This window comes from Rhinolophus hipposideros, assembly GCF_964194185.1.
Source record: "Rhinolophus hipposideros genome assembly, chromosome: 8".
Classification (NCBI taxonomy): Eukaryota; Metazoa; Chordata; class Mammalia; order Chiroptera; family Rhinolophidae; genus Rhinolophus; species Rhinolophus hipposideros.
In genome coordinates this window covers 54080030-54098061 of record NC_138054.1, presented here as the reverse complement: position 1 = coordinate 54098061, position 18032 = coordinate 54080030, and the positions used below count along the sequence as shown (strand labels likewise).

The window sequence follows — 18032 nt, the reverse complement described above, 5'->3', positions numbered from 1 at the left end:
AAACAGAGCCATAATGATTTGCATCCCAATGTTGCCACTTGGGCAAACCCCCACCATCCCGTCTCAATCTTCTCCTCTGTAAAAGAGTGATCCTAATCAAGATAAAATAATTGATACTTGTAAGAAGGATCTGTAAATTATAAAGTGGGATCCCATATTTGGAAAACATTTAGTATAGCACCGTCAAATAGTAAACTATTCGATAAATGGCTGACAATATCATTAACAGATACACAAAGCCCCTACGTGCCAGTCATGAGGATTCCATGTGAATGAGACACCCCCTGCCTCCTGGGAGGAGAAACAGCAGTGTCATCCCCCCTTCATCATCACTAACCAGGGAACTGGAAAGGCTAGAGTCTGTAGTCGTGATCCAGCTGCTGCTGACAGAAAAATTTATGTGCAAAATATACATATTTGTGTTTGTGACACTCTGTGTTTATTTATTTAATTTAATTCATTTATTTTTTGAGAAAAATGTATTTTTTTATTCCTGTTTCCCAGTTTGACTTTTTATTTATTTATTTTTTAAACATTTTTTTTTTTAGACGCTAAGCAGGGTCGGGCCTGGTTAGTACTTGGAAGGGAGACAGTCTGTGTTTTAAATGCGTGTGTGACAGTCTATGCTTTAAATGCCCTCATGTGCCCTCCATTTTAGGACTTTTTTTTTTATCTTATAATGTTTCATGTTTTGTCTTTTGTCATATATTTTTTCCCCCTTGTTGTTGCTTTCTTTACAACAGTTTCATCTTTCAAGTATTCTGATTTCTTGTGGCCTTCGAAAGCATATCCCAACACTCAGTTAGAATAGTACAAAAATAAAGAACAGGCTTTGAGGGGAAAGCCTGAGGGCTCTTCTGTGAATAGAACATACGAGTATCGATGGGTGAAATTACTAATAGCTATTTTGCCTGCTTCCCACCCATTGACACGAACCCAGATCTCTTGTTCAAGTTATCTCTTCTAGTAATGCTGGGGCAGGCTGCTCCTTTGCGGCCCCGGATGAACTACCACCCCTCCTGCATTTACTCCCCTGCTCGTCCCTTCCCTGCATCCGGGCTGGCCCTTTGACTCTCACCAATAGAGAGCTGCGGAAGTGCTGCTGCGCCAATTCTGGGCCTAAGCTTTAGAAGGCCGGGTGCTTCAGCAATGTATTAATCATTTCATTCTTACTACATCCCTCTGAAATAGGTACAACTATCAAAGAGCTAATAATAGTTTCCTGGGTGTCGGGTACTGTTTTAAATGCTTCAAATGACTTGATTTATTTAATTCTCACATCAACTTTATAAGGCAAAGGCTATTATTATAATATTTATTTTACAGGTGAGAAAACTGAAACAGAGATCACACTGCTAGTAAGCTTAGAGCTGAGTTATTTAAACGCAGGCCATCTTATTCTAGGGCCCACACATTAATCACTCTGTTGAACTTCACAGGGGTTAACTGTCACAGAGAGGGCATGGCAAGCCTATGGACTCCAAAGGCTGACCCTTTTGGCCTACAAACACCTAAAAGACTATTTTGGATCTGTCAGGAACTTCATCTAAACCCAAAGGCACCTTTTACAAAAAAATAAAAACATACAGCTCGCAGCCAGTGTTCATCTTATCAGAATTTCATAGACTCCTTCTCTGGGGCAGGGTGTGCGTGTGTGTGTGTGTGTGTGTGTGTGTGTGTGTGTGTGTGTGTGTGTGTCTAACTCTACTTGTATATATGAGTGAAAACACTTCTAGATCCCTTCCTTCCTTCAAACACAAAATGTAAGTTCATTCTACCAGCATCAAAGTACAGCAGTCAAAGTACTCATCCAGTCAACAGACATTCATCAAGCGCCTTCCATGTGACGGTGGCTGGCGTTGTGGCAACAGCAGTGAGCAGAGCAAACAGACTCTGCCCTTACAGCAGGTCCACGTGGGATCCACTCAGGCTCTGTTGCTTCGAGTTGTGTGAGCGGGGCAGGTATTGCACACTCTCCAAGCCTTCGCTTCTCGTCTGTAAGCTGTAGTTAACCACAGTATCTATGTAATAATCTACGCTATCAAATTATTATGGTGGAAACACAAAATAAAACAGGTGAAATCCTTAGCAGAATGTCAGATAAGGATTGCAACCAGATGTTTTAAAACATGATCATGATTAATGGCTTAATAATAATAGTGATGGCGATGATGATGATGGTAGTAGTCGTCTCATCTATACTAGACCACTGTGCTAGGTTCTTGGAATGCAGCAAGAAACAAAGCCTGTTCCTGGCCATCAAAGGGTCGCCGCCGTGCTACTCAGAAGAACGAATGTGTAAATGACAGTTAAGACTTAGCCCTGCAGGTGCAGTAACAGAAGGGTACGTTCAGGGCTGGTGGGGCACAGAGGAAAGAGGGATTGATTCCTTGCTGTTGGGAGTGGGCACAGGGGATGATTGGGGAAGTTTGGCAAAGAAGGGGTGTTTCAACCTGGGCTTGGTGTTTGGCAAGGGTTTGGGTAAGTAGAGATGTGAGAAGGAAAACGTGAAAAGGGAATCGGAGGTAGAGAACAAAAAGGGCTAAGCTAAAGCATGGTGTGTGATTGTGCTTGGCTGGTTTCCAATGAGGAGACATTTTCTGGGAGACAGCATCTGGAGTGGGTATTTGGAGAATAGGAAGCAAGAATTATAAGGAGATAAGCCTGGAAAGATATCTGAGGATAGATCATGGAGGATCTTAAATGTCAGGTTAAGGAGGTGAAATTTATATTTATTTATATTCACATTTATATTTATGTTTATATTTATAAATATAGGGGTATATAAATATAGATATATTTTATAGGTATGAATATGTATAAAGCTACCTCTGTTTATCTATCTTCTGGTTTATTTTTCAAAAGTAAGTAGGGTGAGAGCAGGGTATGCTTGTTCTTTGTTCACAATTGTAACCACTGCATCTAGCATAGAACATTGAGGCACTTGATAAAATCTCACTGATGGGATGAATGGATGGGGCATAACCACTATACTTAGATGTTTGCTGAATGAGCAAATGAACTTATCTTGAACTTATCTTGGAGGAAGGTGGGTGGTTTTACAAAGTAAGTGGCATTTAATCTTAGTATTGTAGATAGGTGCAACTTGCTTTGCAGAAATGGACCTTCCCTAGTGGTGGAAACACATGTATGTAGAAAATGTCACTGCCCAGAGTATAGTGTGCAGGTGAAAAGCATGGATTCTAGAGCCAGACTTCAAGTCTTGAATCTGCCATTTAACAGCTGGGGGCCGGCCCTAGGGTTTGTTCATTAACACTCTGTGTCTCACTTTTCTCATCTATAAAATGGGACAATAAGAGTACTTTCCATATAGGATCATTGTGAAATTGTATTATGAAAACGCCTGGCACATAATAGGCTCTACAAAAATGTTTGTTATTATTGGTATTAATTGTATTATTATTGGGCCCTGAATGCAATCAGCAGACCGAATAACCTAGAGTCCTATCACATATGCACCAGTTCTTTCTTCGTATATCTGAAGTGTCTACACGAGTCTCTGACACAAATCTCTTTGGTATAGATGAAGACCAGGAAGGTTGGGAATCACTTTTGAAGAGATGAGGGAACGACTAGACAAAGGGGAATAAGGGAGAAAAAAAATAACACATATCCAATGCCAGGATTCAGAAGGGACTTTTCCAAGATATTAATAAGCAGAGAGCAGAGCGATCTGGAAAAACCGTGTCAAAGCTTTCTGAGAGAGAGTGAGAGCAATACGTAGGGAACACCAAAAGGAAGATGCTCAAGGAGGAATGACAGCTCCCTGCAGGCCTGGACCAAGTGGGACACAGAATAAGCAACAAGGCCAGAGGAAAAGAGTGTATCTTGTTAAGTTCCTTTAAGAGGCTTTAAATCCACAGTGGCTTCCTGGCAGGGTGAGGCAGGGCTCCAACCATTGCAGGTTACCCAGAAGCCACCAGAGACAAATGGAGAAGGCAAGTCTTGAAGAATGAGCATGGTCTCCAATGTGATGTGGTTGCCATAGAGACCACTCTCAATGGTAGCCAGGAAGGGCACTGCCTGTCCTCAGAGCAGTTAACAAGCTATTAGACCCAAACAGGACGATGCCAGCAGGTGAGTAGAATGAAACCGCTACATCACAGCTGCCTGCTTGCTAAGATCAAACATGGGAAGAAACAGCCATAAATCAGCCAGGCCACTGCCGCCATTGAGGCAAGTTCAGGGGAGCATGACAGGATTTCTATCCTGTGAGTCAAAGCCCAGGAACCACGTCCCAGAGGGACCTTCTCAGAAGAGGGATGCTCACATTTCCCCATACTGGCTTGAAGATTCAAACAAAATTAAAACAAAACAACAAAACTGCAAGACCATCAAACGAAAACACGGGGACTAAGAATGTGGGAAGAGACTCACTGAGAAAAGTACAGAAGGCAGGGCATCAAGGAAGAGATTTCACACGGTGCTGCCTAACAGTCAGACAAAACTGAAGAGATAGCCTGGTGTTGTCACAAGCAGGAGGACCCGCTCAGTTTAGAATGGCAGAACCAGGTCTTTCTCCCAGCGGGGACGTTGGTTCTATCAGACTGCCCTTTCAGGAAAATGTCCAAAGGAGCTGGACCCGTGTGTAACTTTCTTCTTTATGTATGATCTCCACTCCAAACACAGCAAATAATGTACCCAGGTGACCACTCATTGTGTGCTGAGATCTGCCCTCTAAAGGGGTGCAAAGCCCCTTGGGTCCTTTCTGCCTTCTCTGACTATTTGCACAGGTGGTGACTTAATATCCAAGGTCCTTCTAATTCTTGACTACCTGAAGCCCACCTTCTGCCTCCCCTCACACATGACATCTTCCTCTCTTTGCAAATGCTGTTTCCACAGCCCCAAATGCCCTTTACCTCCTTTTCAGCTTAGCCAGTTTCTACTTCCTTTCAAATCTCAGTTCCAAGCCATCTCATTCATTCATTCATTCATTCATTCATTCACTCACTCACTCACTCATTCAACAAGAGCTAAGTACTCACAAAGTACATGGAGCACCTTCTGTGAGTCCTTCCTCAGTGCTTCCACATACCCTGCATTTACGTCTAACAAAACATTTGACCAGGACTGTTCATTGATGTGTCTGTTGAGCTCAATAGATGTTAGAGTCCTTGAGGGCAGATAGTGTCTTGCTCATAGTCTAGCATAATTTCTAGATTTGAACATATAGAAGGTGCTTAATAAATATTTATTAAAGGATGAATAAAATAATAGATGATTGTATTGCATTTTTAATCTATTCAGTTTGCCATATTCTAAAGGGAATTCACCAAGCCCTCAAGTTGGCCTGGGATGAAACGTTTTTGTGCACATTACTTAATAAAAAGAGCTCTGGGTCAATTGAAAAATTTAAAGTCAATATGAAATTGATCCTCATCAGCACTTTCTCCTCCAAACCTATAGACCAAAGGACATTTCTGAAACATATGTATTAGTGTTGCATTTTCTGCTCCAGAGACTCAGCAGTCGTTGTCACCTCCATGTCCAGCCCTCATTAATTTGTGGGGCATTCAGCGTAATCAGCAACAGGCTTCTTGGCAGCATAAATCAGAGACCATCCTAGAATTTGGGGGAGTCTCTACGCTGCAAACACAGCAATTTCCTTTCATGCTCTTTTCTCTTAGAAGTCCCTGTGCAGTATTTAAATTACGCTGAAGAGAATTAGGCTATATTTCAAGGATACTGCAGGATCATCAGCAAATCTGTCCTCTTCCACTCTGCAGGGCACTGGTGTAGACAACCACAATAACACGTCTAATGGCACTTTCTCATCCCATCTTTGCTCATTTTAGCAGCCACATAAATAAAGGTGTGCCCCGGAAGGGGGGAAAGCAATCAGCAGAGGGGAAAAAAAAATCTTGCTGGAGTAAACACAATACCATGAAAGAGCCAGATGCTCTGGGAGTGACAATGCTTGGACACAAATCTGGCACATATATGGATTCATTACTTGAGGTGATGGCTCTGATGATCTGTTGAGACTGTTTTCAGATGGAAGTTGGAAAATGGTTCAGGACCTCTTGCTTAAGCAGCAGGAATATTGATACAGGCTGCATGTTTGTGTCCCCCCAAATTCACATGTTGAAATCCTCCTCCCCAATGTGATGGTTCTAAGATGTGGGACCTTTTGGAGAGAATTAGGTCATGGGGATGGAGCCCTCATGAATGGGATTAGTGCCCTTATAAGAAGAGACGGAAGAGCTGGCTTCCTCTCTGCTCTCTTCACCACGTGAGGACACAGGACATGGACCTTCATCAGACACTGGATGTGCCCGCACACGGATCTTGAACTTGTACTTCCCAACCTCTCAGAACTGTGAGGAATAAATGTTTTGCTGTTTGTGCCTCCTGTCTAGGTATTTTTGTTATAGCAGCTTGAGGTGACTAAGATGAATGTGAAGTCATAGCTTCCGGGGCTGACTTTCCATACCTCGATTCTGTAGTATATTGCAGTGTCACAGCCAAAGTTCTCAGCCCAGAAGCATCTGGTGAGAACTTATAATGCCTTTTGCTTTAGAGATTTGTCTTAGAAGATTTCATTTAGGATGCTTTACCTTTCTCCTGGTTGATATGAAGGCCGGACATGGAGTGGGCCTTGATTGCCTGGATGTCAAGTTGACCATGCAAAGAAAAGACGAGGGAGACTTCCCAGGATGAACACTGCCAAGTTTTAGGTGAGGGTCACACTGTCAGAGGCCCTAACGCTCCAGGTGGTCCTGGGGAAGGTTTAGTAGGGGTAGGAATAGAGGTGGGGCATGAAGGCTGGAGAGGATCATGGAAAGTTGCAGTGAGGACGGGGCTTTCTCCCAAAGGGTACCCCTTTGAGCTTGGTGGGAGGTGTCAGTCTTTAGCCTCCACAATGTTACAGGTAAACTGCCCCAAGCTTCTGTGAGTCAGGCTGATTCTGTCTCTGCTATTTCCCCAGATGCTAAAAGAATCACAGCTAATAAAAGGTATTGGCCAATACTGTTGATAAGAACACACCATGATGCCATTCTTCCCTTGTTTCTAGTTATTCCTAAAGAGTTATGTCCGTAGGTCTAACTGGTAAAGTCCCTCACATTTTGACTTCTTGGGCTTACTGGGAGTGAGTGTGAGTGTGTGTGTGTGTGTGTGTGTGCGCATAATACCTGAATATATGATCACACTTAACATCACAGCAATCATAGAGAAGGTGGTATTATTTCCATTGTTAAAATGGGGTTCCGAGTGCCCAAATCCACACAGCTAGTAAGTGGAGCAAGGCCTTGAACCTGTTGCCCTAATCTTGAATTTTTAAATCAGCTGAGATTTGTGCTCTGTAGCCCTGTTGAGGAAACTGTTGTGGGCCCTCTTAGTTTGCATGGGTCCTGACGTTTATGATATCCTTGGGTCTTCAGCCTGCTCCTCCTCTGGACTTGACACAAATCCAGGATATACCTTCCTAGGATACACACAAATCTTGGCACACACCCTCTGAGTGTTCCCTCCTGAGATACTTAGAATAATTCTCCCGGACCTGAGTGAGTCCTGGTCCAAAGCTTTTCCTCTTTCTACTTCACTTTGTAAAACATTTTAATTGATTTATTTGTTACATTTACAAAAGCTTTGCATAGTCATCATAATATCAGATTTAGAAAAAAATATATATAAAGAAGGAAATGAAAGCCCTCCTTATCCTACTATCATGTTTCCCCGAAAATAAGACCTAGCCAGACAATCAGCTCTAATGCATCTTTTAATTGTATCAAAAACTAATATAAGACCCGGTATTATATTATATTATATTATATTATATTATATTATATTATATTATATTATAATTAGACTGGGTCTTATATTATAGTAAACTAAGACTGGGTCTTACACTAATTTTTGCTCCAAAAGACACATTAGAGCTGATGGTCCAGGTAGGTCTTATTTTGGGGGAAATACAGTAAGAGAGAAATTCATGCCTAATTCTTAATGCATTGTCTTTAGCCTTTTTCAGGTGTCTATGTCCACATACCTAAACATATGCTTGCAACAAAATTGGAATTGTGTTTTATATAAAGTTCTGAAGCCTACCTTTGGTCCATATGCCATTAAATACATTAAATATTCTTTATATACATATAAAGAATATAAAATATATATAAAACATATATATATTTTATTTTAATGACTACATTATTTGAATGTGAGAAATATTTTCCTTCATTTTGGAAATTTAGGTTGTTTTCCTTTTTCAAAGTTGCAAGTAATGGGGAAACTTGCTTCTTCACAAATCTTTGCAATTTCTATTTTTAGGATAGAATACTGGAAAAGAAATTCTGAGGTCAAAAGTTACGAAGTCATTTCAGGTTCTTCTTTAATTATATTAATTAAATTTTCACCAGTAGATTTCCATTCTACACAGGAAGATCATTTTTCATGGAAGGTCCCCTCCAAATGGTAGTAAAGGGCAATCTTTTAGATGATCTTGCAGTCATTTGAACTGAGTTTAAGAGATCACGTCAAGACAAGACTATGTGTTTCTCTAAGCTGGACACATGGTTACGCTATATTTCCCAGGTCCCTTACAATTAAGTTGGGGAATATGACTGATTTTGATCAAAGGAATATGAGAGGAAGGGATGCAAACCACTTCCAGAAATGATGCCTAAAAATCTCTCAAGCATGATCTGCCTCTTTTTTCCCCTCCTTCAGAGACTTTAGAAGCCACGTGTTAAAGATGACAATGATATACATTATCACAGGATAGAAAAAATTCTGAGTCCCTGAATGAGTGCATTAAGAACAACAATATACTTTTATTGTGTTAAATCTTAGGCTGGGAAAGGCTTACTTATCTGGCTCAGGACACGTCTGATTTACTCAATGGTCCCAAAGTAAAAGAAGTTTCAGCCAGTTATTTGTGTATTCAGCTATGAATTTGCCTTTGACCACCATGGCCTTTCATGGAGGCAGGTGTGATCCGTGGCCCCTAACCTCTAACCTAGTGTTCTGCATATAGTGGGGCTCACCTGGGTGTGGGCTCACGTGTGTTTATGGAATGAATGAAACTGTACAAGAGCCTTGTGACTCCAACCAGTTGCTACTTAAGCAAGGTTTACTCTGCCATCTGAAGTGGATCATCAGCTGGCCTCAGCCCCCTACTGCATGTTAGTTCTTCACCACCAGGACAAGCCCATTTCAAACACACAGGGCATCTGCAGCCCACCTCTCCACAAGAAAAGACCCATGCTGGGAACCACCCTTCAGAACGGAGGCTGCTGTGCAGAGAAACATGGTGTTTCCCAACACAGTTATTTCTCTTCTCCTGCTGATGCTAATTACAGTTTACTAAATGTAAACGGGGGAAACATCTTGCCCACCCAAAAAAGTTCCTGAAATGGGCCCATTGTCTTTACAGTAACTTGGGAGCAGAAAGCCATTCCTCCTTCTAAGTTGTTTACCTTTTTTTCTCCCATTGAATTTGGTAAACACAGAGAAGGATGTTCCCAGGAAAGGTGAGAAGGAAATTGCAAATCTTCCCAGTCTTAGGACCTTTCTTTGGGTTGCTTGCTCTGAGGCAAAGCTGGAGCTTGAGTGGAGAAGACACTGCTGGGCTGGTAGGGGGTCTAATTACACGTGTGCAGCCCTGTGGTGGCAGTCTGGGAATGCAGTTACACAACTAATTATACGGAAACAACAAACTTGAGCTTTCTTAAAGGGTCCCCACCCATGTCATTTTACCACACAATCATTCCTTTTTTCCATTAGAGTTTCACTTGTTGAATCTTCTCCCTCTAGTAAAATCCTTCTTTTCCTTTTGGAACATTACCAAGAGTCACCTCCTTAGTGCAGCTTTCCCTGGTTTTATGTGTGATCTGTAGCTCCTAGAATCTAACCACCTATTCCATCTGAATGAATCCATCTTTCCTCTCGGTTGTCACAAGACATGGAGCAGCATGGGCCTCTGTGACACTACTTTCAGTGTTTAAGCTGCAGTTGTCAAATCTGGGAGATAAGGCTGATGGGTCTCTAAGGTCTTTTCAATATTCAAAAACTTTATTTTTTGAATTCTTGGGAATAATTAAAACTATTATACCCAGTGGAAAGATTGTGGCTTTGACACACAGAAGAAGAGTCTTTGCATCAACTCAGGCACTTCTAGCTGAACGATCTGGGCAGGACTTATCTGTCAGGGCTTTGGGCCTCAGTTCCCCCATCTGTAATTTGGCAGCAGTGCTGATATTACTTCAGAAGGCTGTAGAGTAAATGAAATTAAGCTGTGCACGTGAAAGCACTTTTTAAATGAATAATGAAATAGAGTGTTTGTATTAGTCATATTAATAAAAAGCCCTGAGTGAATCTCTCCCTACTTAGGGAATACTACCACCACTGCTGGGTTACACATCTTAAAACATACATCGCCGATTCTCATAATCATGCCCAACAATCTCCACTGCCTCAAATATCTATAAAATAAAGATCTTTCATTACAAACCCTCAGGAAGCTTAATGCTAATAGTCACGACAACTCGGGCAACACTTTTGGGGTTACCTATCTTATGTTAAGTAGTTGCTAGGTATTTGCCACATAAACAGAACGAGAGAATTAGACAGACTTAGGGTCAAGTCCTGGATTTGCAAATGAATATTTACGTGATCTTGAGAAAATTGCTGCATTTTTTGAATCTTAGTTTCCTTGTCAATAAATCAGCCGTGACAGTGCCTACTATAAAGGATTGTTGTGAAAATTAAAATGTGACAACCCACGGAAAGCACGCATAGGCAATGCCTGACACATTGCAGGCACTCAACAAAAATTATTCCTTTCTCTTACCTTCCTTTCCTTTTGAGCACCAAGAATTCCACAATATAAAACATTCCTACAAATAAATAGATGTGTGATAGATGATGGGCGGCTTCTTGGGGAGTGATGCCAGAGAAAGATTTTGCCAGAATCTCCATTCCAATATCACAATAGGGACCCTGCATGAGCTTTTCACCTACTGTGCTCACCGCCACAATATTTTACAGTGAGCATTTAATTTTTTTATTAAAAAAAAGATTATTCTCAATGATGCATGTGATAAATATGCCGGCTTTAAACCTTTTAGAAATATTAAAGGTTTCACAGCTCAACATTTGACAGACTTGATTAATCCCTTCCACACAGAAATATTCAGGAAGATAGCTGCAGTTGGGTTTGAAAGCTCCAAGAGTGTTCTTTGACAAAGGTAAAGAAAAAGTAAAGAGCTTTTTAAAAGCGAGAGATTCTCATGCCACACAGAATAGACAAAGAATCGGAAGACCCAGAAGGCTTCACAGCGTGGTGGAGAGTTGGAAGCTGGGGTGGGGGTGAAGCAGGGAGAATAGTGCTTTAAAATTTCTCTCCTTTGGAAGAGTTTTCAAATGAAAGGTGCACATCCTCCTGACCACAGGACATTCGTCTGAGAGTTTTCTTCTCTGCTGGGTTCTAAAATGGATGATGTGGGAGGGGGCACGGGGCAGGACATACCAATGGCAGTATAAATTTCAGAGAGGGATGAAATGGAATGTACCATCGCTCCTTCTCATGGTCCAGGACTATTCACCGGCCTCCTGCCTGCTCTGTCAGTCACCAAGGCTATTTTCTGTACAGACCTCTCCAAGTCCCAAGTGAAGTTTCAGCTCCTCGAAAGAACAGGAAATATGTTTTGGCTATTTTCCCCCAACTCAGCACCTACCCCAGCTTTTGTATATAATAGGTGTGTAATAAACATTTGTTAAATGGATAGAGTAGGTGTTTAACAAATCCTTGATGAAATGGTCTGATGATATAAGTGGGGCAAAACCCCTACTTAAGAATGAAGCTTTTGGGTGGACAGGTGGCTCAGTTGGTTAGAGCACAAGCTCTGGGCAACAGGGCTGCTGGTTCGATTTCCACATGGGCCAGCGAGCTGCGCCCTTCGCAACTAGAATGAAGTCAATGAGCTGCCGCTGAGCTCCTGGGTGGCCAGATGGCTCAGTTGGTTGGAGCTCGGGCTCTCAACCACAAGGTTGCTGGTTCCACTCCTGCAAGGGATGGTGGGCTGCGCCCCCTGCAACTAACAATGTCAACTGGACCTGGAGCTGAGCTGCGCCCTCCACAACTAAGACTGAAAGGACAACAACTTGACTTAGAAAAGTCACGGAAGTACACCCTGTCCCCAACAAAGTCCTGTTCCCCTTCCCCAATAAAATCTTAACAAAACAAAAAAGGAAAAGAAAAAAAGAATGACGCTTTAAAAATTACTGACAGATTCTGCCTCCTCCTGATTCCCATTCTACAAAAGAAAACTGAGCTTAGAAACTGAACTATTGAGAATTCAGAGTAAATACTCATTAGACAAACAGTTATTTCGTGCTACGACCATCCTGGGCGACTGAGACATGGTTCCTAGCACAGCCACAATTCCTGGTAAAGGAGACTGGTCATCATGACGGAGGTGTTATGATTGACATGTATATGGGAAACCATGCAGGACGAAGGAAATACACCAAAGCCAGCATTTTTGTGAAATAAAATAAAATAAAATCAAACTCTAAGAACGAGGGGCAGATACATTAGCTGAACACTGAAGGACAATGTAAAGGGAGACTGGCAAATGATGCATACTTCCCAATATCACGTAGACAGTTTTGGTGTGTGGACTTCCATTTAAACTCCAAGTGCAACGCTTGCTCTGCTCATCAACCTCCCACACAAAACCTCAAAGTGTCAGCCCACTCGGCTCTGATGTTTTCTTTGACGCCCAGGTCAATGTTCAACCCCAACTCCTACTCCATTTTTATGGAAGCATTTCCCAACACAAAACACCGACATATTTGCCACTAGATAGTATGGGGGCAAAGGTATAATTCAATTATGTGACTTAATCAATGCAAATGGCTAATGTACAAGGATCTTAGGATGCCATCCAGCTTTCAACTGAGGGCGAATAATTGTTCCATAATTTCTTAATTCTCCCACAAGACAGTTTAAATTAAAGGATGTCAATTTGCAAAACCAGACTGCATTGTATTCTTAAATTGGGCCTGAAATAGCCCCGAGATGAAGGGTAATAAGGCAGAGAGCAGAGCCCAGAGTGCCTGGTGCTGTGCAAAATTGTTTAATACGGTCAGACCCTTTAATCTTCATATCTATTGATGCAGAAAGCAGCATATTTCTGTCACTTATGATAAGAAACATTACTTTTTAAATTCCTTGGTGAGGCCTGCAGATCTTAGGCAGCCAAGATAGCAGGAATCTCTATTTCTGTTTCTGTGAACATTTCTTTTTTCCTTTAAATTGGTTTTATTCTAATCCATTTAGACTCCAATCTAAGTCAGAGACAAGTAACCCTGAATGGAACCACACAGAACAAAGGCTTGTGCCTTCCAGTTCTCAGATTCTATTGGCTACCATCTCCTTGAATAAGTCAGTGATTAAACAAATAATGAATCTGAGAGTATAAACTATGGGACAGGCAGTTAGTTTCCTAAAGTAAGACAATTGGAACATCTTTTGAGAAATACAAAATCATGCTCAAAAGAACAGAGAGCAGGAGAAGGAGAAGGGGATGATTTAAACTATTTTCATAAAAAAATATCAGGCATTTTACTCACGCGTGTCCTAGAAAATGCTTCAGTCAATGTGTCCAGGCTGGGTGGGGGTGACTCTGGGGAAAGGGGGGCCACAAGGTCTGGAATGAAGAAATTGGATGATGTTTTCCCAAGATTGCCAGAGCCACGAGTCAGAAATCGTCATAGAGAGAAGCCAAGGACATAGCTGCAATAAAAGAAGTATATGTCAGTTTTGAAAGCAAACCAATGAAGGAGAAAGGAGGATGAAGTACAGGTGTCACAATGGAGTTTAGAGTGAGTGGCTCAGGATGAAGCGTCATTCTAAAGCGTATATGATGCATGGAGGTAGGTCTGGGGCACCACTTAGGAATAGTGCCAGGGTAAAAAAATAGGCGGGGGGGAGAGCGGGGATTTGTCAGTAACTAGCATTGTGCTAGACAGTGTGTGGGGTAGAAACAAAGCATAAAACATTCATCAATCTTTAATAATTTGAACTATGTTATTCATGTCCAGGCTAAAACTCAAAAGGTTCCAATGACACATTTTTCACTTGTGTGAATCTACCTGTAGGATAAATATCTAGAAGTGGAATTATCGGGGGAAGTAGCATATCCTTTAAATTTGGATAGATATTGTCAAATTACCATCCACAAGGGCTGTACAATTTTACACTCTCTTTAGCAATATATGAAAGGATAACCTTCCCACGCCCTCACCAGCAGAACTGATCACAGTTCTTTATTTGGAGAGACATGAGAGATAAGGCATAATAATGACAACCATAATGCTAATATTTAATGAATGATCACAGCATTTTAAGGACATTTTCAGTCTCTATATGTAGTAATCCATTTCTTCCTAGCAGCAACCCACTGAGGTACGGACTATTATTTTTATCATTAAACAGATAAGGAAATAGAAACACAGAGAATTTAAGAATCTTATTTCTGACCACAGCTATGAAGGGTAGAGCTGGGATTCTAACCCCGGCACCTGACAGTTCTTCAACGTCCAAACTCTTAACCATTAGCTCTTATTCCAGCAGATGGGATGTTATCTGTGGTATGCGTTACAACAGGTAAACACAAATAGGAAACCTGAGTTGGGGGTGTGTGTACAGAAAATCAAACAGAGAAACAGGAAATCAAACAAGTTGTTCCCATCTTAATGAAAGTAGACACAAGCTATCAACTGTGAAAATGTTGGGCTATAATGAATGATAAGCAGAACTCTAAGAAGAACACACTGACACATTATTCTTACTTTTTTTCTTACCTCTTTCACTGTAAAAAAATATTCTATAAATATTCATGATGTGTTAGAAAGGTTAGAGCTACAAAAATGAACATGTGGTGTGGTCAAATGAGCATGGCACTTTAAATAACAGAGACCTGGGCTCAAATCCAAGTTCCACCACTCTTTAGCTGATGACCTTAAGCAAGTTATATAACTTTTCTGAACCTCATTTTCTTCAAATGGAAAAAATGAGCCTCTACCCCCCACGAAGACTTTTATCATGACTAAGAAATACATACAATTAGTTGTAAACAATGTATACCTATCTATTTAACCTTATTCCCCCTGCTTCTTTTTACAGACCCTCTTCTTCCATCAAATTAGTGTATTTACTTTTTTAAACATGGTGGAATTTTCCAGTCTGCTTGCATTTCTGCATTCCATTCTCTCTTCTCGGTCCCTACGTCTTTTCTGTAACAATCATACCACCAAGCCAGCCAGGTCTACATGGAATGCCACCGACTCCACGATGTGCTCCTTAACCAATACCTTCTGCAGTGAACTCCCCCTAAGTGGCTGGGTTTCCTACGTACTGTTGAATTCCTTCTACTTTCAAGGCATCAATCATCGCAACACCAGCAGTTAACAATTGCTTTATTACATACCAGGCACTGTTTAAGCGCTTTATATATTTTCTATCTTAGTCATCTCCACATGTGATAGGTACTGTTAGTACCCCAGTTAGACATATTCGTGAATGTCACTCACTATCTGCACATCTTATCTGCACAGCTGGACTGAAGGCTCCAAAGGGCCATATGACTAGAAGTCTACCATTTAAACTTGGAGGCTTTGGAGTCAAAGAACCTGGGTTCCAGTCTTGGTCCTGATAATACCGGTGGTGTGATCTTCAGCGAGTTACTGAATATCTCCAGGCATCAATTTTAATTTGGAAAAGGGGATGCTGGTAATACCTACTTCGAAGAGTCATTATAAAGCTTAATTGCATGTGCAGATATAAGAATTTGAAACAGTGTGTGGCAAATGGTGAACATTTAAATGCCAGCTTATATTATTATTATTTAAATAACTATATAGGTTTCCAACAAAAGGCTTGCTTCACAACTTTGCATTCCCTATTGAGCCTGCGTGTGTTGCCTTTTCTGACCTTCACCCATCATTTCAGTGCCATATGAAGTACTCCAGGCGTAGGTCTCTAGCACCTCCTGCTCTGCAAGGCCTTCCTTGATGGCCCCCGTCTCCTGGGAGTGCTCCCTCAATCTCGCCCTGTGTTACCCAATTCTCTTATGCCCAATTCTCTTGCACCACTCCTCTCACTGTGTTGCAACTCCTTATTATAATTCCTGCTCAGAACTATGAGCTCCCTGAAGATGGGGACAGTATCTTAATTATTTTTAATCCCTAATACTTTAGTGCACGACTGGCATAAGTTGGGTGCTCTATTAAATGCATAAATAGATGAGTTAAAAATAAATACCTGAATTGTAAGAGAGTAAAAGGTACCAATTCTTAACTCACTACCACATAATTCACTAAAAAGTCATTCAATATCCCAATCAAAGCTTAGAAAAGAAATTCTACTGCAACTAAATGTTTTATAAAAATAGACGGGAACGTTCTGTAGGGACCCATTGCCTTCCTGTTAACCACATGTGCATTCTCCACGCTGCCAATCTATTGATGTTTTAGTGACAGACATTGCAACACGACAGATTCACCAGCAATTCTAAACTCAAGACATTAACAGACACATACTGTTTGGCTGCTCACATATAAGCAGAACATTATGGAAGGAAAATAATAATTAACTCATAAGGAGAGGGGTAAGTAAACATTCTATTAAAGGGGGGGAAATCCCAAATGAATATAATCTCCTTCCATTATATTATGAGCATTAAAATTAATGGTGTTGGTTTTTCTGTGGTTTGGACCAGTCATTGTATTTAACAAGCCGAAGTGAACTTCACAGGGAAAAAGAAAATAAATTAAATGCGCCGGTGTCTCAGGAAACTTCATTTTCTGAGTGAATAGCCAAGTTGATGCACATCACCAGAATGTCTGACAATCGGTTTTCCATACTGGTGTGTTCTAAATGGGAAAGGAAGCCAGCTCTTCATTTAAATTATATTGCAAATCACTTCTTGCCTGCTGAATGGCATTCAGCTGCAGTGGGTGGCTTTCCCTGTAGGGCTCCCAAACACAACACTGGCTTATTAATGCTAATTTGAAACGTTTTCTTTGGGGGTGGGGACAGGCACATTATCTTGGTGTGTGTGAGGCTGAGGAAATTTTACCGGGGGGTGACTGACTGACTCAAAGGCCAACAGCATATATGCCATCAGATAAAAATGCACATTCACAAACATATCAAGACAAGTCAATTATTCCCTGGTTCACCATTCCCTGGGTCCCTTTGTGTAAAGAAAACTATTTTTACTCCCCATCAGATGGATACACAGAAGCATGGTAAACAAGCCCCTGATTCCACTATTCTGTATTTCCCAGGGCACCTTCCTTTGTGGAAGTCATTAGTTTGGGTCTTTTTGTTCCTGATTTATCAAAACAGACATTTTGCTACTGAGCTCAGTTTTCCTCCTAGATGCGAAACAGTCAGGAGACACAATTCTGACCAACTGCAAAACAGAAGCAAAACATGCTTTGTAATCTTTTGGGATGGGTGATTGAAAATGTGTCCTTCTCTACCTTGAATGCTGACAATGTGGATAAATACGACAATCAGTGTTCAAACGCTTATGACTCTTTCCCCCTTCCCAGCTTAATAGTTCAGAGAAGCAAACCCACCTATCCGTGTCTTTTGAATTATTCCCAATACAATGCACTTGAATCAGATCATTCAAAAGTAAGGAAACTGATTAGAACTAACATCTGAAAAAATTAACATGAGCCATCGTATTTTACTTGTCAAATCAATAATACTCTTGAAAAAGAAAATAATACTCAGAGTGATTCTCCTGGGGTGACCCTGCTCCTGGGCACCGGTGCATGCTCCCTGTACACTGCTATCACTTATGACAAGACGTGTGTGGTACAGAGTTGAAAGTGTTGAAGCCCAGACGGTCTGGCATGGAATCCTAGCTCTAGCACTTTTAACTTCCCTTCCTTTTATGAGCCTGAGTTTCCTTCTTGCGAGGTTATCCTGACGATTTGAGGTGAGCTAACTAACTTGCAGAGCAGTGGCTGCCATAAAATAGACACTC

General features: G+C 41.2%; 1 protein-coding gene across 4 annotated transcripts in view; it reads right to left on the bottom strand.

The window, feature by feature from the left end:
• Window positions 1–18032, bottom strand: part of DAB1 (DAB adaptor protein 1) — a 1094927-nt gene that overhangs the window by 765131 nt on the left and 311764 nt on the right. For all 4 annotated transcript variants that reach the window (XM_081055475.1, XM_081055476.1, XM_081055478.1 and 1 more), the window contains exon 4: window positions 13600–13762. The gene's annotated coding sequence lies outside the window, so the exon portion shown is untranslated. The remainder of the gene's footprint in view (window positions 1–13599; window positions 13763–18032) is intronic.